The sequence below is a fragment of the Pteropus vampyrus genome, unplaced genomic scaffold (genome assembly GCF_000151845.1).
Source record: "Pteropus vampyrus isolate Shadow unplaced genomic scaffold, Pvam_2.0 Scaffold1, whole genome shotgun sequence".
Taxonomy (NCBI): Eukaryota; Metazoa; Chordata; class Mammalia; order Chiroptera; family Pteropodidae; genus Pteropus; species Pteropus vampyrus.
This window is the reverse complement of record NW_011888782.1, coordinates 18571447-18579993: the sequence shown is the minus strand read 5'-3', so window position 1 is coordinate 18579993 and position 8547 is coordinate 18571447. Positions and strand designations below refer to the sequence as shown.

At 32.6% G+C, this 8547-nt stretch overlaps 1 pseudogene; it reads left to right on the top strand.

Annotated features, from left to right (window-relative positions):
* The first annotated feature begins 8406 nt into the window (after positions 1–8406).
* Positions 8407–8522, top strand: LOC111736915 (annotated as a pseudogene).
* Positions 8523–8547: the final 25 nt, after the last annotated feature.

Here is an 8547-nt window from a genome sequence, read left to right as displayed (position 1 = left end):
TTACTATCTTTTTTAGAGCTGATCTATTATTTATTACCTTAGCCTAATTTCCTACAAAATTTATAATACATCTATATAATAAAATTATAGTAAATCTTTCCAACCATACTTCCTTTGTCCTAACAACAACCATACAGCATAATGCACTGGAGCAAACCAGAGGAGTGGGCATTTGTAGCCTCAAATGATAACTCTGTCACCAGATCTCTGATACTAACTCCTCCTGACCTCGATTTTCCAGTTTAGGAGTAGAAATTGACACGTTAATTTTATAAGATTGTGAGAATATAACAAGTCCAAAGGACTTGATAGCAACTTGATATATAAAGAATAACAATTTCCACCTCTTCTTTTAAAAGAATTTTTGTACTCTTCAGTACAAGAAAATATGGAGAGATGAATCTTCTACAATGAGAATTATATAGCAGGAAATAGAGAAGGAAAAATAAAAGATGAGAATGCATATTCAATGTCTCATGTCTTTGTAAAGATAGTGATAACAAAGCTATCAGGTGCAAATAAGGGCAGAAAGGGTGAGAATGTGAATTTTCTCAGGCCAGAAATGGAGAATAATCACTTGGGGAGATCCGTCGTGTGCATGTGCGTGCGTGTGTGAGTGCGCACACGTGTGTGACCATATTCTAGAAAATAAAATAAATTTTTGGCAAAATCTTAAGCATAAACTGGATTAGCACAATTATCCCAGGTCTTGAAGTTAAAAACACCTCAATTCTCTAAGCTTCATTCATTCACTTCTTCAGCAAACATATTTTGAGATCCATGTAATTAGCAGGCACTGTGCTAGGCCATAGATACATAGAGATTAGATTATGCTTCTATTCTCAAGGATCTTACATCCTATCAGGAACACATAGCTGCAAGCAAAGCATTAGTGAGTTAAAAAAAAAAATCTTCTGGGGAAATGGGAAATCACCATTTCCACTACGGTAACAAGAATCAGATCTTTGAGAAGAGAAGCTCATGGTGCATGAAAATGAAATAAAGAAATTCTCAAATGAAGGAAAACTAGAAGAGAATTGCTTACCAGCAAATCTGCTGTGTAAGAAATACTAAAGAAGTTATTTAGGCTGAAGAGAAATAACACTAAAGGGAAACCTGGATTTTCATGCATAAAGAGCAACAGAAATGGTTAATATCTGGCTAAGCATAAAATATTTTTCTTAATTTCTTTAATATAGGTATGACAGCTTAGAGCAAAAAGAATGCCTGCTGGGTGTTTCAATGGATATAAATGTACATTATAACATACATTACGCTATATATTATAAAATACACTGCAGATGGTCAAAGGGACCTAAGTGATCCTATAAGAGGTTTCTACATTTTGAAATGAAACTGTTAAGTCGAAGTAGATTGTGAAAAGTTACGTAAAGCACTGTTCTCTAGAGAAGGTATTATAACACATAACAATAACACAAAGAGATGAAGTCAAGATGCCAGTAAATAAATTAAAATAAAATACTGAAACTATTTTAAAAATCTAGTCAAATAAAAAAAATATGTTAATTATATCGGTCTGGAACTCATAAGATTGGATGCTGAGGTACACCAAAAATGTAGAGAGGCATAAACCCGGCCCTCAAGGGACTCATGATTCATCAAGAATATAATAAGTACTTTAAACTAACAAATGGACATATTAATTTTAGGAATATGAGGGAAAGAGAAATGAGATTGGAAGATATAATACGCGTGTGCGTGGAGGGGTCAAGATTTCTCTATGGCACTATTAACACTTGGATCTGGTAATTTTTTGATGAGAAGTTATGTGTATTGTAGGATGTTTAACATCAGCGTTAGGCTCCACTGACTAAACGTGTTATACACATACACACATATATAGGTATGACTACATGTAAATAATAATCATTATACTACAGTGTTAATGTTAAAATTAATGTTAATATTTGTTAACTCTGGTTAATGTACTCTAGCATAAATATATTTTGTTTAAAATATTTATAAAATTTTTAAGGATTACAAATAACTAATGAAATTATAAAAAAGGAAAATAGCACAATGGAAAAATATGATTATGGTACCAAATTGGGGGTCCCGAAAAAACTAGGATTTAAGGTTGTCTTTGGAATTTGAGCGGGAATTAATTGGACAAAAAAGGGTGCAAATTTATTACTTTAAATTAACATGTAACAAACATACTGCTATATAATTACTTCAAATTTGTTCTACCTTTTCGAGTTTGCCTTGGCTATTTTGACCTTTTGCACCCCATTTTGTATTATAAAATTTATTTGTTAATTTCCAAAAAAAATGCTCTGCTGGAATGCTGAGAGTGCATTAAATCTACAAATCAGTTTGAGGAGACTTGCATAACAACAGTATTGAGTTTTCCAACCTATGAATATGGTATGACCATTTATTTAAACAGAAGTCCTTTAATTTTTCTTAATAAGGTCATAGTTTTCAGGGTAGAGGGCTTCTATGACTTTTATTAGGTTGATTTTTTTAGCTGTTTAATGTTATCATATTTTTTATCCAATTTATTTTCTATTTTTCTTTCTGACAGAATTATAATTCATTTTATAGTAAGTTGCATGTAGTAAACCTGCTACATTTACTTATTAATTCTAATAGTCTTCTAATTCTCTTGTATGTTTCTACATTCACAATAATGCCATCAGACAAAAGAATAAATATGTATTCTTTCTCAATTATTATGGATTTCATATATTTTTCTTGCCATATTGCACTAGCTCAGGCCTGTAGTATAGTAATAGCAGAACAAGTGATAATAGATGTTCTGCCCTTGACCCCTATCTTTCCAGGAAAGCTTTTGCCTCCGCCCCTAACAGGAACTGTAACAGAAGACCCTAAGAAGTGGAATTGCCAGGAGAGAGCACTATTGCCAAAGCCAAGAAAGGAGGAGATTCTAAGAAGCTTCAGACGTACTTCTTGAGATCTGTGGCGATGGAAAGCAAAATGAGCCTTGAAGAGTTTCTTGTGATCAAATATTCTTTACCTGTCAAAGGTAAATAATAACTCACTTAGAGACATGTTTTGGAAAGATCAAATAAGGAATACAGGAGAAGAACTGCATCATTTGTACATTTAGTGCACAAAAAGTCTTAGTTTTTTCCCTCCAACTAAAATAAATAAAAATTTGTCATACCAACAAGCCTTAGTAAATAACAAGATAATATACTGTTTACCAAATTGCTTGCTGTTCTGTTTAGCTAAAATTTGGTTTATTCACTAAATATATTCTAGAAAAGTAATGTGTGTGCACATTCGTTAGACACTTTTAAAATAATATGCTGTTTGTTTGTGGAGAGCAATGATTCTTTTATAATGCAAACATTAATTTGGAGTATTGGTCTGGAATCATGGCCTTTCTTATGTAGACTAGTGATTTTACTCAGAATTTTTGCATATTGCATTTTACTTTGTCAGTATAACAGTAACATGCTGGTCTATTGATTATACGATGTATCTGCTGTGTTAGTAAATTAACACTTCAAAGAAATATTATCTTGAAGCCCATATTTATAGAAATAGTAGATTAGGATAATTATCTTTCCAGCAGCACTTGATATTTCACCATCTGCAAAGTAAAAATAACTTTTACTGTAAATAAGTTTTAAGAGATGCTAAAAAAATTACAAGACAATCATTGGGACCCCAAAGTTAAGGATTGGATAAATAAACAATTAGATTCTAAAATAACAGATAAAAACTTTTCTAGAGATGGCTAAAATGTTGATGACTTAAAATGGAATGTTTATTTAGTGGGCCTGGTGAATTTAACAAAATGAGCAGGATATCATCATCAAAAGACTCTGGTTCCCCTCCTCTCTCAGACCAGTTCTTTGTATCTTCTTCCCTCTTAGTTTTTTTCTTTGTCTTCAAGGAACTACTTAGCCAAGAAATATCACCTCTATTTACTCTTAGGTAGTTAAAGAAAAAGGCCTATGGTCCTTTCTATCCATAAGAATAGTCTCAATTTAATTAATGTAGATGTCCAGTCCTCTGATATAATTTAATGTTAAAGCTTCTTTTAACCAGTTTGAGCGCACTGACCATGGAAAATCCATTAAGAATAGGGAACAAGTTTGACATTTTCACAATTTTCCCCGCTTCCTTCCACTTCCTAACTCAGCTTCAGTTCTTGTTCTCTCCTCTGCTGAACTAGGAAGAGAGAGATAAAGGACACAAAAATATCTTAATTAGCCTCCTTTGAAATGTGTCTCTCATACCTTCTTGAGGAACATGTTTAGAGTGAGAATATTTCCTGAGGGTGATTTTACATATTCTTGGGAGAGTCCCCCTTTCCCTGGGAGCTGTCCACCTAGGACGCACCCTTTATCCTACACTTTAACCTTTTCACAGGCTCAATACCTTAGGGTTCCACTGCCCACAAAGTCTTATTTTTTTCTCTTTTATCCAGTCTTTTTATTTCCAACTCTGCCCCATAGAAAACCTGCACTTTCCTCTGTCACTGGTACAAGTGAACTGTTTTCCAAATGGCACAGACTACTGAAGCTGGCCTCTTACCCTCCCGTTACTTGGGAATGAGTCTGATGCTACTGTGTCCCACCAACTCCAACACATACATGTCCAGTGCTCCAAGCAGATCTCTGAAATCTCTCTTTCTAGGCTGAAGTAAGAGAGAAGCAATCTCTATCCTGGAAAAGATAGCCCCAATGATCATCTATATTTGCATTCATTGCAAAATGCTATAGATGACAAATAATCAAGACAGTATATTAAATTTAGTAAAGTAAAATTATTTTCCGGTTTTTTACTATAATTTATACTACTTTTTCATTATTTTCATTAAGATGTAGGAGGAGGAAGTGGAAGGTAAAGCTTAGAGGATAACGGACAAGGAAATGGGATGAGGTAGAGAGAAAAAAAGAAAAAGAGAAGAAAGAAGATAGAGGAAGAAATAGGCAGAAAACAGAAAGGATGAAAAAATATGTTTAAAAAAGATTTCACCAACTTGAGGGTTTAAAATTGGTGAGCTAGATAGATATGGTTACCATTCACTTTATGAAATTTCCACTTCTTCAACTCATTTAAAATTAACTTATATTCTCACCTAAACTTAAGCAAAAATTGTCTCCATGGAAACCACCTTAATGTGGCATATCACAGAAGCATTAAACCAACAATACCTTCAAGAACACTGGACATATGCACTGCTTGTAAGAAATGGAATTCTTTTAAATTCCTAATTTTACAGCAATGAGTTATTTTTATAATTATGAATAATTTATCATAAATATTTTAAATAAAAAATCATCTATTATTTTTCAAATCCACTGTATATTTTTCTAATGTGATTAATAAATTATGACTCATCAATCTGCTTTAAAAGATGTTTTATAAATGTATACCATAAAACAGTATTTCATCAAATATGGTATTGACTAAAAATGAATTTGTTAATCAACTCTCCAAAATGACTAATTTTCTTAGTGATGAGTCAAAGGCATAAAATAAAATATGCTGCCTTTCAAGTATTTTCTCCTAGTCTGAAGTTTACCTTTTACTCTCTGAGTGTTTTTTGGCTCTATTATGTTGATTTCATCCAATATTATCTAATTTCATGCAATGGATTTAAAATAAGCTCTGATATTTGGCATAGGCAGTCAATACTTTTAATTCTTTGAAAAATCCATGGGCTATTTTCTCCTTTATTATTCTGTATTAATATTTAGATTTGAGATATTACAAAGGATAAGATTGCCATATAAGACTAACATAAATCAGAAACCTCACCCAATAACAAACTTTATTACTAACTCAAAGGATACATATAATCTCAGAGCACAGATAAAGCAGAAAGAAATCTAGGAATTCCAATGTTATGCAATTCTCTTCTTCTTTCAATATCAAGACACTCTCTGGACCCAGATAAGCATAGGAGATTTCTACTCAAGGTGTGTAGTCATGAAATATCTCATATTACACTCATATACTTAGCTTACCTGGAGCCACATGCTATAGAACTAACTACCAGTTCTTTACCAAAAGAAGTCCTAGGTTACCAGATATATCTTGAAAATAGAATTGCACTGATAAAATCTTCCTTATCACCAAATATCACTATCTTGTTTCCAGGTTGGTTTTCACTAGAAAGTTTACAAAAATATTTGACCTGCTGACTTTCTTTTGTGACCACCCTCCATCTTTCACTGAGCATCCTCCCAGTGAAAAGAGAATGGATTACAGACCTCCTGCTTAGCAATTTACCTCCAAAGACTATTTTCTCTGGTTCTATAAACCATCATGGGAATATGATTAAAATACCATTCTATATAAATCTGGTTTAAAGCATCATCTTTATGGCATTGAGTCTTTCTATGCACAGATAGAACATATATCGCCATCTATTCACATGTTACTCTATGTCCCTAAATATTTTATTTTCCCTATAAAATTCTTTAATATCTTTTGAAAACATAGTCCTAAGTATTATATACACATGGTCACTAATATAAATTTTTTAAATTTTTTTTATTTCTAATTAGATATTGCAGGTGTTTAGGTATATGTGTATCTTACATGTGAAGACCATAATAAAATTATAATTTTGTTTATCTGCACACATGATAATATTTTTGCAATTAATGTCACTTTTCTTAAAATGCATATTCTTCTTTTCCTATTTTATTGGTTAGAATCTCTAGTATAATGTTGAGGTGCTATGAATATAGTAATATCATTTATTGGTCCTTTCATTATAAATATATGAATGTCTTACTATAGATGACTCATGTTTTCCTAGTTTTCTACTTATTTAAATCAAAAACATTAAGTTGAATTTTATTGAACAATTTTTGTATTTGATGATGTGAGCATATGATTGTTCCCGTTAATAAACATGATGAATTACATTTTTGAAAGATTTTTTTAAATGTTAAACTATCCCTTTATTTGTGAATTAATCTTATATACTGGACTTTGTTAGTTAATATTTATATGATTTCTCTGTATACCTTTCTCATCTTTTCCTTCTCTGAATTTGTAGCAAGGCTACACTTGTCCTATAAATTAAGTTTGGAATGTTTCCCATCCTTTTACAATTTCTATAATGTTTTGTATAATGTATGATTAATCTTTACTCTAAAAGTATGTTCAAACACTTCGTTACATATCTCCAGTCATAGTCTTCTTGTTTCTATTGGTTTATTTTCTTCAATAATCAATACATGTACACTAAATGAAATCCACTTAGCCAATTATTTCCATTCTCTATAGGCAATAACTGGTTTCAGAATGTTTTATATCCTTGTATTCTCATTTCTCGTATTCTGATTATTGCTCTATTATTTTTAAGCTTCTGTTTTGTCCTACATATTTAAGAAGGTCCTTTCTATTTCAAATAATAAAAATATTTCTCCTATGTTTCTTTCTATTGCTTTTAGGGTTACTTTTCACATATAAATTTTTCATCCATCTGATATTTATAAATGTATAAAGTATGATATCTGAACATCATTTATAAAATTCTTCAAATTTGAACTTTATTATTATTGAATGACCTAACATTACTACTGCACATTTTTAAACATACTATCTTTTTAGAGAAGTTTTAAACAAAATATACCATTTATCCCCATACATGCATAGCCTCTAATATTATCAACATCTCCCACCACAGTGATGCATTTCTTACAATTGATGCACCATAACCATACAGAGTCTACAGTTTACACCATGCTTGACTCTTGGTGATGTACATCCTATGGTTCTGGACAAATGTACAATGACATGTATTTGGTATCATGACATTACTGCGGTATCATAGACTATTTTAAGTACACTAAAATCCTCTGTGTTCCCACCTATTCATTCTTCCTCCTACACTCAACCCAGGTCTACATAGTTTTGCCTTTTTCTAACATACATTTCTTTATAATTTGTTACTTTCCTCCCTCTAATATGTAAGCATTATTTAGGTACAGATTTTATCTCTTTCAGAGAATGCTGTGTCCCCAGAACTTAGAGTCATGCTTGGTCCACAGCTGAAGCTCAGTAAATACCTGTTGAATGAGTGGAGGACAGAGAAGTTCAGTAACTCATCTAAGTCACATTGTTGTTAAGAAGGTAGAATATGAATCCAGGCAGACTCAACTCAGAGCTCAAAGATTAACCATTAACCAACTGTAATAAGAAAACGGCTACTTTGAGTTGCTGCCTAGGCATTTTACAGTGTGACAGCTGTGCACACGCCCAGAATCTGAACATTTAGATGAGGGCGTAGGCTTAAGATTGCTACTACAGGTTCCTGCTTTGCTTTTCCTGGGGCACCTTTTAAAATAACTGCTTACAGGACGTGACTCATAATGTTGCAGTTAGCACATCTGCTTTACATGCAGAAGGTCCTGGGTTCGCGCCCCACTGGAGCCACGGTCCATCGTCTATGGCCATGCCACCCTGAACAAGCCCAATGTCTGATCTCGGAAGCTAAGCAGGGTCAGGCCTGGTTAGTACTTGGATGGGAGACCACCTAGGAAGACCAGGCGCTGTAGGCATAAATAATAACAAATAATAAAATAA